Source organism: Balaenoptera physalus, assembly GCF_965194825.1.
Source record: "Balaenoptera physalus genome assembly, chromosome: 2".
Taxonomy (NCBI): domain Eukaryota; kingdom Metazoa; phylum Chordata; class Mammalia; order Artiodactyla; family Balaenopteridae; genus Balaenoptera; species Balaenoptera physalus.
In genome coordinates, this window is record NC_138883.1 from 33,251,063 (window position 1) to 33,269,653 (window position 18,591).

The following is an 18,591-nucleotide window of genomic DNA, read 5'->3' on the forward strand; positions in this document are numbered from 1 at the left end:
GGCCAAAGAAGACTGGTTCAAACTGCTGTGTTCCTCTTGGCTGCTGGGTCCTGGTAAGATCTTTTTCCTAAACTAGCTCTGAGAAGCAGCTCACGGTTCAGATCCCTTCATCTTTATCTGAGTTTTAAACTTCCCTGCTCAAAGGAAACTCCAGCACTTTGTTCCTCAAGCACCTGCCTGGGTTGGAATTCCATGGGCAGGTGCTACCTAGTTTAGCCTTACTGGGGAAGGCTGGGCAGCCCCAGTAGGTGGAAGAGCTGGCAGAGACTCTGCCTCATTCCAATCTGGCTGACCATGGGGGCAAGAGTTGACACAAAGGCAAATTTGTCCTTCTCTTCAGGCCAGTGTCCAAATCCTACAACTTCCCCAGCTTGTCTTTCTGCCGAGAGACCAGAGAAGATGTCCCAGGCTTGGGCTCCTACTGAGTCGGGGTGCTCTGTGTCTCCCTCGTGAGGTCAGTTGAGTCCAGTCAGCAGCTACATCTGACCTGCTGACTTCCTCTCTCTTCTCCCCTAATTTGGGATCCAGTCGGCAACCTCACTTCCCCCTAGGACAGGAGAGTACACTGGAGGTATCCCTGAGGGGTGGGGGTTAAGACCCCCTGCCCGCTAAACATCTACGCTATTTTTACCTCTTCATCTCTCAGGTTAATATGTATGAAGAATTCGGGGAAAAGACAGTTCTTGGATTCCACTCAGAGGGGAGGGAAGAGGAGGGTTGGCTGGGTTGATCCTGATGTTGGTACTCTGGACAACAGGAGCCAGGGGGAACCAGGAGGAGGGATGGGGACGTGAAGAGACAGAGGACCACTGGTTAGCATGCCTCTGGGGTCTCCTTTGGAAAGCAGTCGAACTTAGGAAATAGATGGAACCGTTGGAGCAGCAGGCTTAAGAGGCAAAGCTCTGACTTCATTCAAGAGGATTGGCTCATGTGTGTCCGAGATTACTTAGGCTTTATTTATTTATTTATTTATTTATTTATTTATTTATTTATTTGGCTGTGTTGGGTCTTCGTTGCTGCACACGGGCTTTCTCTAGTTGCGGTGAGCAGGGGCTACTCTTTTTTTTTTTATAAGATATCTTTTTTATTTTTTATTTTATTTATTTATTTATTTATGGCTGCGTTGGGTCTTCGTTTCTGTGCGAGGGCTTTCTCTAGTTGTGGCAAGCGGGGGCCACTCTTCATCGCGGTGCGCGGGCCTCTTACTATCGCGGCCTCTCTTGTTGCAGAGCACAGGCTCCAGACACACAGGCTCAGTAATTATGGCTCACGGGCCCAGCTGCTCCGCGGCATGTGGGATCTTCCCAGATCAGGGCTCGAACCCGTGTCCCCTGCATTGACAGGCGGATTCTCAACCACTGCGCCACCAGGGAAGCCCAGGGGCTACTCTTTATTGTGGTGCACAGGCTTCTCATTGTGGTGGCTTCTCTTGTTGCGGAGCACGGGCTCTAGGCACGTGGGCTTCAGTAGTTGCAGCATGCAGGCTCAGTAGTTGTGGCGCATGGGCTTAGTTGCTCCGCGGCATGTGGGATCTTCCCGGACCAGGGCTCGAACCCGTGTCCCCTGCATTGACAGGCGGATTCTCAACCACTGCGCCACCACGGAAGCCCAGGGGCTACTCTTTATTGTGGTGCGCAGGCTTCTCATTGTGGTGGCTTCTCTTGTTGCGGAGCACGGGCTCTAGGCACATGGGCTTCAGTAGTTGCAGCATGCAGGCTCAGTAGTTGTGGTGCATGGGCTTAGTTGCTCCACGGCATGTGGGATCTTCCCGGACCAGGGCTCAAACCCGTGTTCCCTGCATTGGCAGGCGGATCCTTAACCACTGCACCACCAGGGAAGTCCATAGACTTTCTCTTTTTAATGGGGATTGGCTCTTGTGGTTGCTGATGCAGGGAAAGATCAAGGACTCTACCATTTCAGCCCTGGGTGCCTTTGGGGCCAGAGACAAGGCCTTGGCAGTCAGGAAGATCTCTGGCCAGGCCCTTGCCAGTAACACTTGACCTTATGACCGATGACGGCCTCTTCGGGAGGCCTCTTCAATTCCTGGACGGTGCTCAAGTCCGAGTGTTCCCACCTTCAAAATCTAGAGTAGCCGGTAGCCTCTTTAAGATGTTCTCTAGGCCCGGAGGGCAGGACTACTATAGCCTGCAGCCTGTGGAGTGCCTAACCCTAGGGGTTGCCATTCACACTGTGGTCTACATGACTGGCACCTCCCAGCGCGGTGGGAGGCACCACCTGCTCCGCTGCACACCGTGGTTCTGCCAGCCCCATCCAGTGGAGCTCCCAGTCCAGAAAAGGAGGCATGTGAGCCCCGGGGTCTGCTCCTTCATGCTCTCCTTGCCGCCACACCAAGTGCACTATGGGCTCCCTCCCCAGAGCGTTCCCCTCCCCAGTCTCCCTTCCTTTCCCCTCTTATGAGCAGCATTTAGCTCAAGGACCAGGTCATTGCAGAGGCAGGCGTGGAGGGAAAACTTGAGCTCAGCACACATCTGTGACACCTGCTGAGCTGACAGTCACAGGGATTTTCTTCTTCTCAGTCCTCAGTGTGACTTCAAGGCCTAGGAGAGGTTCAGCTGCCCAGTTTTCCACGCTGCTTCTGGCATTCAGTCCTCCCCACTTGGACACACTGTGGGTCCTGCTCTGTGAGGCAGGGGTGAGATCAGAGGGTGAGATTTGAGAAGCAGCTTCTGCACCATCCCTGCCTTCTGGTGATCAGACCCTCCTTTGCCCCTTTCCGCCCACTTCTGGGCATTTTTCTCCTGCTGCTGCTTCCCCTCAGTCCCAGCAGAGAGGGAACTAGCAAGCTTATTCTAACTCTAAACTGTCTCCTGAGCTCTGCGTCCCTTGCTGGTGCCAAGAAACCTCCTTCCCCCATGCTCTGAGTCAGAGCCCAGCCACCTTAGAATAGCAGAAGAGTGAGTCAGGGAGAGATGAGGGCCATGGTAGGGGGTACTGTGAGGGTCCAGGGTAGCCTGGGGTTGTAGGCTATACAAAGTAGAGATGAGGCTTACCTTGCAATGTTACTGTCTGGGTTAGTGGGGAAAATATATATATATATATATATATATATATATATATATATATATATATATAAATACATGTACATATATATGTGTGCGTGTGTATATATGTATATATATATATCTCATCTAGCACAACATCCATCATGAAGTAGGCACTGGGTAAAGAGAGCTGCTATTGTCATCATAATCTTGTCTTCTTCCAGGTCCAGTGACCTGCTGACCTTTAGCTTCATGTCCATGGTGCCGGTATTAAGTGAAATGTCAAGGAAAAATGGAAGTAGGAAGTCCTGGTGACTTCTCCAGCTGTGTCATCTCCTCTTCTATTCCCTCTCAGCATTTACGAGAAAGTGACATGGAAATAAAGCTCAGTGTTTTGAAATGCTGGGTTCTTTCTTTGTCCTAAATACTTCCAAATAGAGCCAGCCACAGAAGCCACTCCGCAGAGCTAGAATTTGAAAACCAGAAGCCAGTGAGGGGAACGAAGTGGCCACAGGCAGAGGGAGACTAGACCCTCACAGCCACCGCGACCCCTCCCCGCTGTCCGCCCCACGCTTCCAGTGACTTACTGGGATTGTCCAACGGAGCTTTGGTCTGTCTGGTAGGAGTATGGCCTTCACTTAGGAAAAGACAATTATGAGAAATCCACACTTAGCAAACCAAAATGAGGACAAAGGGATTCACATTACATACAAATGGATTCTTGGCAAAAGACTTCGGATGACGCCTATCTGCTGTGTGAAAAGAGGCACCCCTGGGTGTAGGGATGTAGGGTAAGCTCTGAGCGAGTCCCTTAAAAAGAAACCACTCCCGCAGGAGACCCACAGTGATGTGTTAACCCTGAGCTTTGCCCAGATGGTTGATCCTCCCAAAATGTAGGAAGTTTCCCCAGGGAAGAAATTTCACAGTTTCCACTATCCATAAGGATTTTAATCTCTCTCTAGGAAGTCACCAGAAATCCGAGGGAAAATTCCCAGCTGATCCCTTGAATCCTCCCTTCTCTTCCCAGTTCCTTGGTACTCCTAGTGCTGGGGAGGGTTTAAGGAGCCAATTCCCTCCCAACATTTCCTCCCCAGTTACAGAACACGAAAATGGTCATTGTAGGGTCAAAGATGTTTGCATCCCAAGAACAAAAGAAAGTTTTTGGAACAGTAGTTTTTCTTCAGAATTTTCATCCACAAGGGGTAGATAAAGAACAACTTCACCTTATGAGACCAGGATGTTTAAATGGAGACAGTATCCTAGAAACTTGGCAAAGTGATGTGAGACATGAAATAAAAAGATGTGTCTATCTCTGTCCTTCAGTAGGCACGGTGCATCTCAGTACTGGTGTCCTGAGGCTTTGCAAATCAGGATGGCGAGTATCTGATTTGGCTATTATTTCCATGTGGGGAAAATGGATGAAAAGAACAATTCCGATTCCCTGCAGCCCCAGTCTTGTTGCCTGCCAGCAGTGGAGACCGTTCACAGTCGGGCGCTACTCAAAGTAAGTATGCACATATTCTATTGATATGTCCCAGCAATCCTCTCCTGGACATACGTTCTAGACATTCTCACCCAGGTTCTGAAGGGGACACATACCAGATTCCACTGTGGGTTTGCATGTGGTGCCAGGGAAGTGGGCAATAAAGTGGGAGTGGAGGTCCAAAATGTGGTAGTAGCCCATCCCCCAAGGACCTACAGCAGACGGCACAATGGACCAGACGTAGTGCTCATGGCAACATAGATGGATCCCAAAACCACAGAGCTGAGTGAAGAAAGTACAGAATAAGGACTGCAACATAATACCACCACATGTGTAAATTAAAAATGCACGCACACAAGAGGAACACACATCATAAACACATAAAACAAAAGATACACATTATGTAAACTGGAACGGTTACCTATGTGGGAAGGAACATGAGATTGGGGAACAAAGGTGAATACATAAATAAACCAGGACCACACTAAAACTTGTACATGAATGTTCATAGCAGAATGATTCCTAATACCCAGAAATTGGAAACAACCCAAATGTCCATGAACTGATGGATACATGAAAGTGGTATATCCATACAATGGTATAATATTTGGCCATAAACAGGAATAAAGTGCTAATTAATGCTACAACGCGGATGACCTTTGAAATCATTATGCTAAGTGAAAGAAGCCTGCACAAAAGACCACATATTGTGTGATTCCATTTTTATAAAATGTCCGGAATTAGCAAATCTAAAGAAACAGAAAGTAGATTAAGGTTGCCTAGCCCTAAGGGGAAAGGGGGGTTGAGGGGAAATGGGGAGTGACTGCTAATGGGTGTAAGGTTTCTTTCTGGGGTGATGAAAATGTTTTAAACTTAGATTGTAGTGATGGATGTACAACTGAGTATATATGTCAAAAACCATTGTTTTACACATTAAATGGGCACGTTTTATGATATGTGAATTATATCTCAATAGAGACTTTTACAAAGACAAACAGGAGGGGGAGGGTATGCTTAAGTGGTTGCCCATGGGTCCTTCCTCTTTGTGCTTCTGGTTTCGTAGGGAACTGGGCGAGGTTCACCTACCTTAACCCTGCCCATGGGCCATTGCCCTCAAATGTGCGCATTTGCCTCTGGCCCTTCTGGCTTAAAAACCCAGCACTGGCCAAAGGCTCCCTGGAACTGAGTCAAAGCTGACTCCAGGGCAGGACTGACCAGCTACATGCAGACCATGTCCTCCACTGCCCAAAGAGGCTCACTGCCAGCCTGGGGTGGAGGGTTTCCTCACAATGGAACTTGGAAGGGACATTCAGGGCCTTTGGTGTTCTATTAACTAAAAGTAAGTTTATCATCAGTCAGCAGTGTAACTCTAAGAAGACATATCTTTCCTTCCTGGCTTTGTCAGTATTAGCTGGGTGACTTTAACTTGCTACTTAACTTCTCTGAGCCTCAGTTTCTCTCTCTGAGAAATGGGCATAAAATTACCTAGAGCAGTTTGGGATAGTAAATGAAGTAATGTATGTGAAAACACCTAGCACTGTACCTAACACATACACAGTACTTGAGAGATGTTTGCTGAACCTGCCTTCCAAAAATTTGACCTGCTCCTCCAAAGAGACAACCACATATACTAATACAGTCTTGAATTTGGCAAAATTGGTAGAAGGCTCCAGATCATGGGAAGTAAAGCATAATCTTAATTGAGAGTCTGTTATGTGCCAGACAGTGGTGGGTGCTGGGAAACAAAGATGGGTGGAATGGTTTTAGGAGTCAGGTATCTTGGGTACAAATGACAGAAACCCAGCTTAAACTGGCAGCAGCAGAAAAAGGGAATGAATGCAGTGGCTCAGTAATGAGCTGAGCGGTAGAGACTCCCTCCTCCTCCTCCTCCTCCTCCTCCTCCTCTGCATCATTTTCTGTGGATGGGCCGAGAAAAATTCCTAACCCTCCTAGCTTACTGACCTAGGTGGGAGATGAGAGAATCTCTCAGCAGGTTCCTAGTCTCCCTTCCTTTGGAAACAGAGTGGGTATGTCCAGTGCTGTAACGACAGTCGCATGGAAATGCAGAGAAGCCGATATCCTATTAGGAAAAATCTCAACACTTTTAAGCCTGAAAGGAGTCTCTGCCCATTAGGAGACTAGTAGTGGCAAGTGACAGAAAATGGGGCTTAAACTGCATGGAACAATGATGGTGATTTATTGGCTCTCCCGTAGCTGAAAAGTTCTGGGATAGAGTGGCCTGCAGGTTTATCAGGCCTCTATCCTCTTCCCTGCAGTTCTCTCGGCTCTGCCCTCCATGTGTGTCTGCTCTGTCTCAGGCTGGCTTCCTCCACGGCGGTGAGGTAGCCCTCATCATCAGTCAGAGCAACACACTGCCTTGCTCCCATCTGGGGATAAGGCAAGAGCAGCTTCCTGCAGTCGCTGAAGGAAAGTCTGAAACGGGTGGCTCTGCCTGGACCACCACGGCCTGGGCAACGCCCACGTCAACTCCTGAGACCGTGACGGGCTGATGTGCTTCTATGCATCAGAGTGCACCTGGAAAATCACAGCTCACTTCACAGTGGGAGAGCGTGGAAGGACACGGAGAACACGAGCACAGTGCTTCCCGCAGGGTCACAGATCTCATTTACAGGAGAGGATATGGGGGCCAGAGCCTGCCCAAGGCTCTACATCTGGTTTGTGGCAAATCTAAGACCAGATGTCAGTGGTTTTGCCTACAGTTGGCTGCTTTTGCATCAATAATGGAATAGAAGACCTTGATGGGAAACAAACACCCCATCACTAAGGAGATTCAAGCCGAGGCTGGATGGCATCCTAGCTATAAAAGGAATTACCACACTGATTTCCAAGGGAGGACAGAGGCCTCTGTCACTGGTGCTCCGTGGGAACAGCATGGGGATGAGACAACTAATCTCAGGAAGGGATAGTGGAGATGGGGCTCTGCAGCAGGGCTGGGCTCATCCTGTCCGCTTTCTTGGATTTGTAACTTCCTGAGAGAGGCTGACTCCCCTCTGCCTTCCCCTCCTCCCTGCCCTTTTCCCAGGTTGAGATGGACAAGCTGGGGCTGGTAATTGTGTTAGTTCAGTTTCCTCCCTGGCCCTGCCAGCCCAGTAATCTGATTTCCAAGGGACGAGGGATGGCAGGGCCCAGGCTCAGGAAGAAATCTGCTCCCTTGTGTCCATTGGGTCTGTTAATTTGATAGAACTACTTGCTGAGCTTCCACAGAACCCTCATTAGGAACAAATTTCCTCTGGTTCCCACAGCCCTGGCCCTGAAGAGCTCTCCAACTCTCAGCCCAGAAGAAACTTCAGCTTCCAGTTTAATTTCTGCATAAGGAAATTGTCTTTATTATAATAAAAGCAACCAGAGATTGAGTACCTGCTGCGTGTCAGACACAGTACCAGGTGCTTTGTATCTGATGACTCAATGTGTGTGCTGTTAGACTTGTGAATTCACAGGTGCTCCAAGCTAGGCCCTTGGCTAATGATCCCCTTTGTCACATGATTCTCCCTCCGTTTGAATGGATTTGCTCTTGGGCCTGGGACCTTTGGCCAAATCTGAGGATCGCGTGATCCTCAGTGTTTCCAGGGCAAGATGGCTGCCTGAGTGAAGCAGGATCCGACCCAAGTCTCCTCTCCTGCCCAAGGGTTCCTGGTGTCTAACAGGTGCCAGCAGCCACTCAGGACACCCGTTGGAGCTCACCTTCGCCATCCCGCCCCATCACCATAACAACCACCCGTGGCTTCAAACCCTATTCTAAAGCTCATCCTGCCAAGCATCATGGAACGTATGTAGCTCAGTGGAAAGAAAGACCCTGCGCCCTGGAGAGAAGCAGCTTTGCCACCTATCAGCTACGTGACCTTGGACAAGTTATCTAAACTCTGAGCTGGGGCTTCCTCATCTGGGAACGGTGAGAGTGTAATCTACCTTAGAGGACATTTGTGAGAATTAAATGAAGTAAAGGATATGCAACCTAGTCTCCAATTTCACTGTGTGGGATGGGAATTATTAATCACCCCTGGCTCAAGTATTTTCCTAGGGCCTGAACCACCTCTATGCCTGGCCATCTGGCCCTACACTTTGACTTCCTCCCCAGGAATCCCAGGATAATCACAGGGTTGGGGGGCTGTGGAGGGATTGCCAGATTGCTCATCACTTGGAAACTGCAGTCACCTGCTTGTTCTTTGAGGGTTCCTGTCCCCATAGAGCTCATGTTTTTATGACACAGATGACAGATAAGTAAATGAATATATGAAGTATCATGTTGTGACATGCTCTGTCCCAGTGGATATCAGGGAGGCTACAGGGACCCCAGCTAGGGTGCTGGTGTCACTGCCACCCTAGGGAAGTGACAAATGACTTTCCGTGCACCACTCTACCCAGACAATAGGCACCTGCTTCTCCAGGCCATCAGCCTGCTACCTAAATCAGTCTTGGTGCCCACAGTTACAGCCTGCATTGCCCCCACCCCAAAGAAGCCTCTTCTCTCAGGCTGTTTCTGGGGTCAGACCTGGGCTCAGCCCCCTGCTTCTGCTGCCAACATTGTCGTGAGTGCAAATTCTGGGCAGCTCAAGGAGATACCGACTCCCCCTCTCAAAGAGTGCCATGACTGGCTCCCCTGCCTCTTTTGAATCTATTCAGATGTCACCTCTCCCAGGAAGTCTTCCCTGACCACCTGTTCTAAATTAGCCAGCCTCACACGACCCCCACCCCACTTTCCCCCATCCTAACTGCCCATCTCCTTAGCCAAAACTAACAAGTGAGTCCAACAAGGTCACATGATACAAAGTCAATATACAAAAATCAATTGTATTTTAGGATTCATTTTGAATTAACTTTTGTATAAAGTGTGAGGTAAGGGTTGAAGTTAGTTGTTTTCATATGGATATCAGGTTGTTCCAACACCATTTGTTGAAAATATTATTGTTTATCCATAAAATAACCTTGGCAGTTTTGTAAAAAAATGTCACTGACTGTATATGTATTGGCTTATTTCTGGCTCTATAATGTTCCATTAATCTATATGTCTATCTTTATAGCAATACCACATTGTCTTGATTATGTAGCTTTGTAATAAGTCTTGAAATCAGATGTCTTCCAGCTTTGTTTTTTTTTTGTTTTTTGGCCACATTGCACAACTTATGGGATCTTAGCTCCCTGACCAGGAATTGAACCTAGGCCCTCGGCAGTGAAAGCGTGGAGTCCTAACCACTGGACTGCCAGGGAATTCCCTGTTCTTCTTTTATAAAATTGTTTTGATTATTCTAGGTACTTTCTATTTCCACATACATTTTATTTTTTATTTAATTTTTAACTTTTTGTATTGAAGTATAGTTGATTTACGATGCTGTGGTAGCTTCTGGTGTACAGCAAAGTGATTCGGTTTTATATATATATATATATTCTTTTTCTTTATGATTTATTACAGGGTATTGAATATAGTTCCCTGTGCTATACAAGTAGGACCTTGTTGTTTATCTATTTTATATATAGCAGTTTGTAAATTTCCACATATATTTTAGAGTCAGCTTGTCAATTTCTATGGGAAAAAAAAAAGAAAAAAGCAAACTGGCAGCTTATTGGGATTGCTTTGAACAACTTGCTTTTGAAAAATAGCTTAATTTGAGGAGAATTGATATCTTAACAATATTGTGGCTTTCGATCCATAAACATGGTGTTATCTGTCCATTTAATGTTCATTTACTTGGGTCTTATTAAAATTTTCATAGGAATATTTTATAGTTTCCTGTAGAGAGTTCCTCACATATTATGTTAAATCTATCCCTGAGAAATCAAGTTTTTGTGTTATTATAAATGGTATTTTTATATTTTCATTTCTAACTATTTATTTCTAATATATAGAAATACATTTGATTTTTGTATATTGACTTTGTATCATGTGACCTTGCCAAACTTATTTATTAGTTTTGATAGCTTTTTGTAGGTACCTTAGGACTTCCAAAGTAGACAATCATTTTGTCTTTGAATAAGGATAGTTTCCTTTTCAATCTGTATAGCTTTTATTTGTTTTACTTTCCTTATTGCACTGTCTAGGACCTCCTGTACAGTGTTGAAAAGAAGTGGTGAGGTGGTCATTTTTGTTCTTTACCCAATCTTTGGGGGAAAGCATTCAGTCTTTCACCATTAAGTATTATATTGGCTGGAGATTATTCATAGATGTCCTTTAACAAGTTAAGAAAGTTCCTGTCTATTTCTTGTTTACTGAATGGCTTTTGAATTTTGTCAAAAAAATTTATAACTCAAGTGAGATGATCATATAGTTGTTTGGTTTTCTTTTCAGTTGTGCTAGTATGGTGAATTACATTGATTAATTTTCAAGTGGTAAAAAAACCTTTCATTCCTGGGATAAAACTGATTTGGTCATGCCTCATTTCCCTTTCTATCTATTGCCAGATTTGTTAAAATTTTGTTAAGGGTCTATGTTCATTAGGGATTCGTTTTTTTTCTTGCGATCTTATAATCAAACTTTTTTCTGATTTGGGTATCAGCGTAGTGCTGGCCTCAAAATATGAGTTAGGAACTGTTCCTTTTTTTTTTTTTTTTTCATTTTCTGTGTAGAATTGATTCAATTTCTTCCTTAAATGTTAGGTCTGATTTACTATTAAAGCCATCTGGACCTGGAATTTTTTTATGGGAAGATTTTTTAAAAAATCAATTGACTGATGTATTGTTTATGGCTGCTTTCACACTAGAAAGGCAGAGCTCAGTAAATGCGACAGAGAACATATGGTCCACCAAATCCAAAAGCACTATCTTTCCTTCCACAAAAGAAGTTTGCCAACCCTGCTCCACAGCAGTGCCCTGCGCATACAATGGCTGCTTGACTTAGTTCAGCTTCCTTGAAGAGGCCGACTCTGAGATGGAAACTGAGCCATTTGGCTGACAGGGTCTTGGTGCTCCTGCCGGGTTTCAGGCCTGAGCATCTGAGGTGGGAGAGCCGAGTTCAGGACATTGGACCACCAGAGACCTCCCGGCCCCACGTAATATCAAATGACGAAAGCTCTCCCAGAGATCTCCATCTCAACACTAAGACCCAGCTCCACTCAATGACCAGCAAGCTATAGTGCTGGACACCCTATGCCAAACAACTAGCAAGACAGGAACACAACCCCACCCATTAGCAGAGAGGCTGCCTAAAATCATAATAAGGTCACAGACACCCCAAAACACACCACCAGACGCGGACCTGCCCACCAGAAAGACAAGATACAGCCTCATCCACCAGAACACAGGCACCAGTCCCCTCCACCAGGAAGCCTACACAACCCACTGAACCAACCTTACCCACTGGGGGCACACACCAAAAACAATGGGAACTACGAACCTGCAACCTGAGAAAAGGAGACCCAAAACACTGTAAATTAAGCAAAATGAGAAGAAAGAGAAGTACACAGCAGATGAAGGAGCAAGGTAAAACCCCACCAGACCCAACAAATGAAGAGGAAATAGGCAGTCTACCTGAAAGAGAATTCAGAGTAATGATAGTAAAGATGATCCAAAATCTTTGAAATAGAATGGGGAAAATACAAGAAACATTTAACAAGGACCTAGAAGAACTAAAGAGCAAACAAACAATGATGAACAACACAATACATGAAATTAAAAATTCTCTAGAAGGAATCAAGAGCAGAATAACTGAGGCAGAAGAACAGATAAGTGACCTGGAAGATAAAATAGTGGAAATAACTACTGCAGAGCAGAATAAAGAAAAAATAATGAAAAGAATTGAGGACAGTCTCAGAGACCTCTGGGACAACATTAAATGCGCCAACATTCGAATTATAGGGGTCCCAGAAGAAGAAGAGAAAAAAAAATGGACTGAGAAAATATTTGAAGAGATTATAGTTGAAAATTTCCCTAATATGGGAAAAGAAATAGTCAAGTCCAGGAAACGCAGACAGTCCCATACAGGATATATCCAAGAAAAAACATGCCAAGACACATATTAATCAAACTATCAAAAAGTAAATACAAAGAAAAAATATTAAAAACAGCAAGGGAAAAGCAACAAATAATATACAAGGGAATCCCCATAAGGTTAACAGCTGATCTTTCAGCAGAAACTCTGCAAGCCAGAAGGGAGTGGCAAGACATATTTAAAGCGATGAAAGGGGGAAACCTACAACCAAGATTACTCTACCCAGCAAGGATCTCACTCAGATTCGACGGAGAAATTAAAACCTTTACAGACAAGCAAAAGCTAAGGGAATTCAGCACCACAAACCAGCTTTACAACAAATGCTAAAGGAACTTCTCTAGGCAGGAAACACAAGAGAAGGAAAAGACCTACATAACAAACCCAAAACAATTAACAAAATGGTAATAGGAACATACATATTGATAACTACCTTAAATGTAAAAGGATTAAATGCTCCAACCAAAAGACATAGACTGGCTGAATGGATACAAAACAAGACCCATACATATGCTGTCTACAAGAGACCCACTTCAGACCTAGGGACACATACAGACTGAAAGTGAGGGGATGGAAAAAGATATTCCATGCAAATGAAAATCAAAAGAAAGCTGGAGGGGGCTTCCCTGGTGGTGCAGTGGTTGAGAATCTGCCTGCCAAGGCAGGGGACATGGGTTTGAGCCCCGGCCTGGGAAGATCCCACATGCCACGGAGCGACTAGGCCCGTGAGCCACAGTTGCTGAGCCTGCACATCTGGAGCCTGTGCTCTGCAACAAGAGAGGCCGCAATAGTGAGAGGCCCACGCACCGCGATGAAGAGTGGCCCCCACTTGCCGCAACTAGAGAAAGCCCTCGCACAGAAACGAAGACCCAACACAGCCATAAATAAATAAATAAATAAATAAAATTAAAAAAAAAAAAGAAAGCTGGAGTAGCAATTCTCCTATCAGACAAAATAGACTTTAAAATAAAGACTACTACAAGAGACAAAGAAGACACTACATAATGATCAAGGGATCAATCCAAGAAGAAGATATAACAATTGTAAATATTTATGCACCCAACACATAAGGGTGCATAAATACATAAGGCAAATGCTAACAGCCATAAAAGGGGAAATCGACAGTAACACAATAATAGTAGGGGACTTTAACACCCCACTTTCACCAATGGACAGATCATCCAAAAGGAAAATAAATGAGGAAACACAAGTTTTAAATCATACATTAAACAACATGGACTTAATTGATATTTATAAGACATTCCATCCAAAAACAACAGAATACACTTTCTTCTCAAGTGCTCATGGAACATTCTCCAGGAGAGATCATATCTTGGGTCACAAATCAAGCCTTGGAAAATTTAAGAAAATTTAAATCATATCAAGTTTCTTTTCTGACCACAACGCTATGAGACTAGATATTAATTACAGGAAAAAATCTGTAAAAAAATACAAACACATGGAGGCTAAACAATACACTACTAAATAACCAAGAGATCACTGAAGAAATCAAAGAGGAAATAAAAAAATACCTAGAAACAAATGACAATGAAAACACGATGACCCAAAAGCTATGGGATGCAGCAAAAGCAGTTCTAACAGGGAAGTTTATAGCAATACAAGCCTACCTCAAGAAACAAGAAACATCTCAAATAAACAACCCAACCTTACACCTAAAGCAATTAGAGAGAGAAAAACAAAAAACCTCCGAAGTTAGCAGAAGGAAAGAAATCATAAAGATCAGGTCAGAAATAAATGAAAAAGAAATGAAAGAAACAATAGCAAAGATCAATAAAACTAAAAGCTAGTTCTTTGAGAAGATAAACAAAATTGATGAACCATTAACCAGACTCATCAAGAAAAAAAGGGAGAACACTCAAATCAGTAGAATTAGAAATGAAACAGGAGAAGTAACAACTGACACTGCAGAAATACAAAGGATCATGAGAGATTACTACAAGCAACTACATGCCATTAAAATGGACAACCTGGAAGAAATGGAAAAATTCTTAGAAAAGCACAACCTTCTGAGACCAAACCAGGAAGAAATAGAAAATATAAACAGACCAATCACAGGCACTGAAATTGAAACTGTGACTAAAAATCTTCCAACAAACAAAAGCCCAGGACCAGCTGGCTTCACAGGCGAATTCTATCAAACATTTAGAGAAGAGCTAACACCTATTATTCTCAAACTCTTCCAGAATATAGCAGAGGGAGGAACACTCCCAAACTCATTCTACAAGGCCACCATCACCCTGATACCAAAACCAGACAAAGATGTCACAAAGAAAGAAAACTACAGGCCAATATCACTGATGAACATAGATGCAAAAATCCTCAACAAAATACTAGCAAACAGAATCCAACAGCACATTAAAAGGATCATACACCATGATCAAGTGGGGTTTATCCCAGGAATACAAGGATTCTTCAATATATGCAAATCAATCAATGTGATACACCATATTCACAAATTGAAAGAGAAGAACCATATGATCATCTCAATAGATGCGGAAAAAGCTTTTGACAAAATTCAACACCCATTTATGATAAAAACCCTCTAGAAAGTAGGCATAAAGGGAACTTACCTCAACGTAATGAATGCCATATATGACAAACCCACAGCCAACATCGTTCTCAATGGTGAAAAAACGAAACCATTTCCACTAAGATCAGGAAAAAGACTAGGTCGCCCACTGTCACCACTATTATTCAACATAGTTTTGGAAGTTTTAGCCACAGCAATCAGAGAAGAAAAAGAAATAACAGTAATCCAAATCAGAAAAGAAGTAAAACTGTCACTGTTTGCAGATGACATGATACTATACGTAAAGAATCCAAAGGTGCCACCAGAAAACTGCTAGAGCTAATGAATGAATTTGATAAAGTAGCAGGATACAAAATTAATGCACAGAAATCTCTTGCATTCCTATACATGAATGATGAAAAACCTGAAAGAGAATTTAAGGAAACACTCCCATTTACCATTGCAACAAAAAAATAAAGTACCTAGGAATAAACCTACCTAAGGAGACAAAAGACCTGTATGCAGAAAACTATAAGACACTGATGAAAGAAATTAAAGATGGTACAAACAGATGGAGAGATATACCGTGTTCTTGGATTGGAAGAATGAACATTGTGAAAATGACTGCTACCCAAAGCAATCTACAGATTCAATGAAATCCCTATCAAACTACCAATGACATTTTTCAGAGCTAGAACAAAAAATTTAACAATTTGTATGGAAACACAAAAGACCCCGAATAGCCAAAGCAATCTTGAGAAAGAAAAACAGAGATGGAGGAATAAGGCTCCCTGACCTCAGACTATGCTACAAAGCTACAGTAATCAAGACAGTATGGTACTGGCACAAAAACAGAAATATAGATCAATGGAACCGGATAGAAAGCCCAGAGATAAACCCATGCACATATGTCACCTTATCTTTGATAAAGGAGGCAGGAATATACAATGGAGAAAAGACAGCCTCTTCAATAAGTGATGCTGGGAAAACTGGACAGCTACATGTAAAAGAATGAAATTAGAACACTCCCTAAACCATACACAAAAATAAATTCAAAATGAATTAAAGACCTACATGTAAGGCCAGACACTATAAAACTCTTAGAGGAAAACCTAGGCAGAACACTCTATGACATAAATCACAGCAAGATCCTTTTTGACCCACCTCCTAGAGAAATGGAAATAAAAACAAAAATAAACAAATGGGACCTAATGAAACTTAAAAGCTTTTGCACAGCAAAGGAAACCCTAAACAAGATGAAAAGACAATCCTCAGAACGGGAGAAAATATTTGCAAACGAAGCAACTAACAAAGAATTAATCTCCAAAATATACAAGCAGCTCATGCAGCTCAATATCAAAAAAACAAACAACCCAATCCAAAAATGGGTAGAAGACCTAAATAGACATTTCTCCAAGGAAGATATACAGATTGCCAACAAACACATGAAAGGATGCTCAACATCATTAATCATTAGAGAAATGCAAATCAAAACTACAATGAGGTATCACCTCACACCAGTCAGAATGGCCATCATCAAAAAATCTACAAACGGTAAATACTGGAGAGGGTGTGGAGAAAAGGGAACAGTCTTGAACTGTTGGCGGGAATGTAAACTGATACAACCACTATGGGGAACAGTATGGAGGTCCTTAAAAAACTAAAAATAGAACTACCATATGACCCAGCAATCCCACTATGGGCATATACCCTGAGAAAACTATAATTCAAAAAGAGTCATGTACCACAAAGTTCATTGCAGCTCTATTTACCATAGCCTGGACATGGAAGCAACCTAAGTGCCCATCGACAGATGAATGGATAAAGAAGCTGTGACACATATATACAATGGAATATTACTCAGCCATAAAAAGAAATGAAATTGAGTTATTTGTAGTGAGGTGGCTGGACCTAGAGACTGTCATACAGAGTGAAGTAAGTCAGAAAGAGAAAAACAAATATTGTATGCTAACACATATATATGGAATCTAAAAAAAAAAAAAAAAGGTTCTGAAGAACCTAGGGGCAGGACAGGAATACAGGTGCAGACGTAGAGAAAGGACTTGAGGACACAGGGAGGGGGAAAGGTAAGCTGGGACGAAGTGAGAGAGTGGCATGGACATATATACACTACCAAATGTAAAATAGATAGCTAGTGTGAAGCAGCCGCATAGCACAGGGAGATCAGCTCGGTGCTTTGTGTCCACCTAGAGGGGTGGTATGGGGGGGTGGGAGGGAGACGCAAGACGGAGGAGAAATGGGGATATATGTATATGTATACCTGATGCACTTTGTTATAAAGCAGAAACTAACACACCATTGTAAAGCAATTATACTCCAATAAAGATGTTTAAAAAAAAAAAGAAATTATGAAAACATAGACTATGGGAAATTTTAGGAAAAAATGTGTAGAAAATTATACAGATCTACCAGCCAAAAAAAAAAAGAGTTATTTACCACAATGTTCATTGCAGATCTATTTACAATAGCCAGGACATGGAAGCAACCTAAGTGTCCTTCGACAGATGAATGGATAAAGAAGATGTGGCACATATAAACAATCGAATATTACTCAGCCATAAAAAGAAACAAAGTTGAGTTATTTGTAGTGAGGTGGCTGGACCTAGAGACTGTCATACAGAGTGAAGTAAGTCAGAAAGAGAAAAACAAATACCGTATGCTAACACATATATATGGAATCTAAAAATATATATATATGGTTCTGAAGAACCTAGGGGCAGGACAGGAATAAAGATGCAGACGTAGAGAATGGACTTGAGGACATGGGGAGGGGGAAGGGTAAGCTGGGACAAAGTGAAAGAGTGGCATGGACATATGTACACTACTAAATGTAAAATAGATAGCTAGTGGGAAGCAGCCACATAGCACAGGGAGATCAGCTCGGTGCTTGTGACTACCTAGAGGGGTGGGATAGGGAGGGTGGGAGGGAGACGCAAGACGGAGGAGAAATGGGGATATATGTATACATATAGCTGATTCACTTTGTTATACAGCAGAAACTAACACACCATTGTAAAGCAATTATACTCCAATAAAGATGTTAAAAAAAATCAATTTACTTAAAATTTTTTATATTGGGATAAATTCCACATAACATAAAATTCACCATTTAAACCATTTTAAGGTGTATAATATATTGGGTTTTTACTATACTCACAGCATTGTGCAACCATTCCCACTACCTAATTCCTGAATATTTCCATCACCCCAAAAAAAACCCCACACCTCTCAATTCCCCCTTTCCCCCATCCCCTGTTGACCAGTAATCTATTTTCTGTTTGTATGGATTAGCCTATTCTGAACATTTCATATAAATTAAATAGTACGCTATGTGGCCTTTGTGTCTTGTTTCTTTCACTTAGCGTAATATTCTCAAGGTACATCTATGTGTATCATGTATCAATACTTCATTCCTTTTTATTGCTGGGTAATACTCCATCGTATGGACATACCACATTTTGTTTATCCAGGCATCAGTTGATGGAAACTTGGGTTATTTCGACTTTTTGGCTATTACAAATAATGCCACTATGAACATGTTTTTGTGTGAACATATGTTTTCAATTCTCTTGTGGAATTGCTAGGTCATATGGTAACTCTGTTTAACTTCTTGAGGAAC

At 43.0% G+C, this 18,591-nt stretch overlaps 1 long non-coding RNA gene across 1 annotated transcript; it reads left to right on the plus strand.

Moving 5' to 3' along the window:
* The first annotated feature begins 9,877 nt into the window (after window positions 1–9,877).
* Window positions 9,878–17,658, plus strand: LOC309655976. Its single transcript, XR_014261097.1, has 2 exons — window positions 9,878–16,852; window positions 17,565–17,658. It is a non-coding gene; the product is annotated as an uncharacterized lncRNA (long non-coding RNA).
* The last annotated feature ends 933 nt before the right edge of the window (window positions 17,659–18,591 follow it).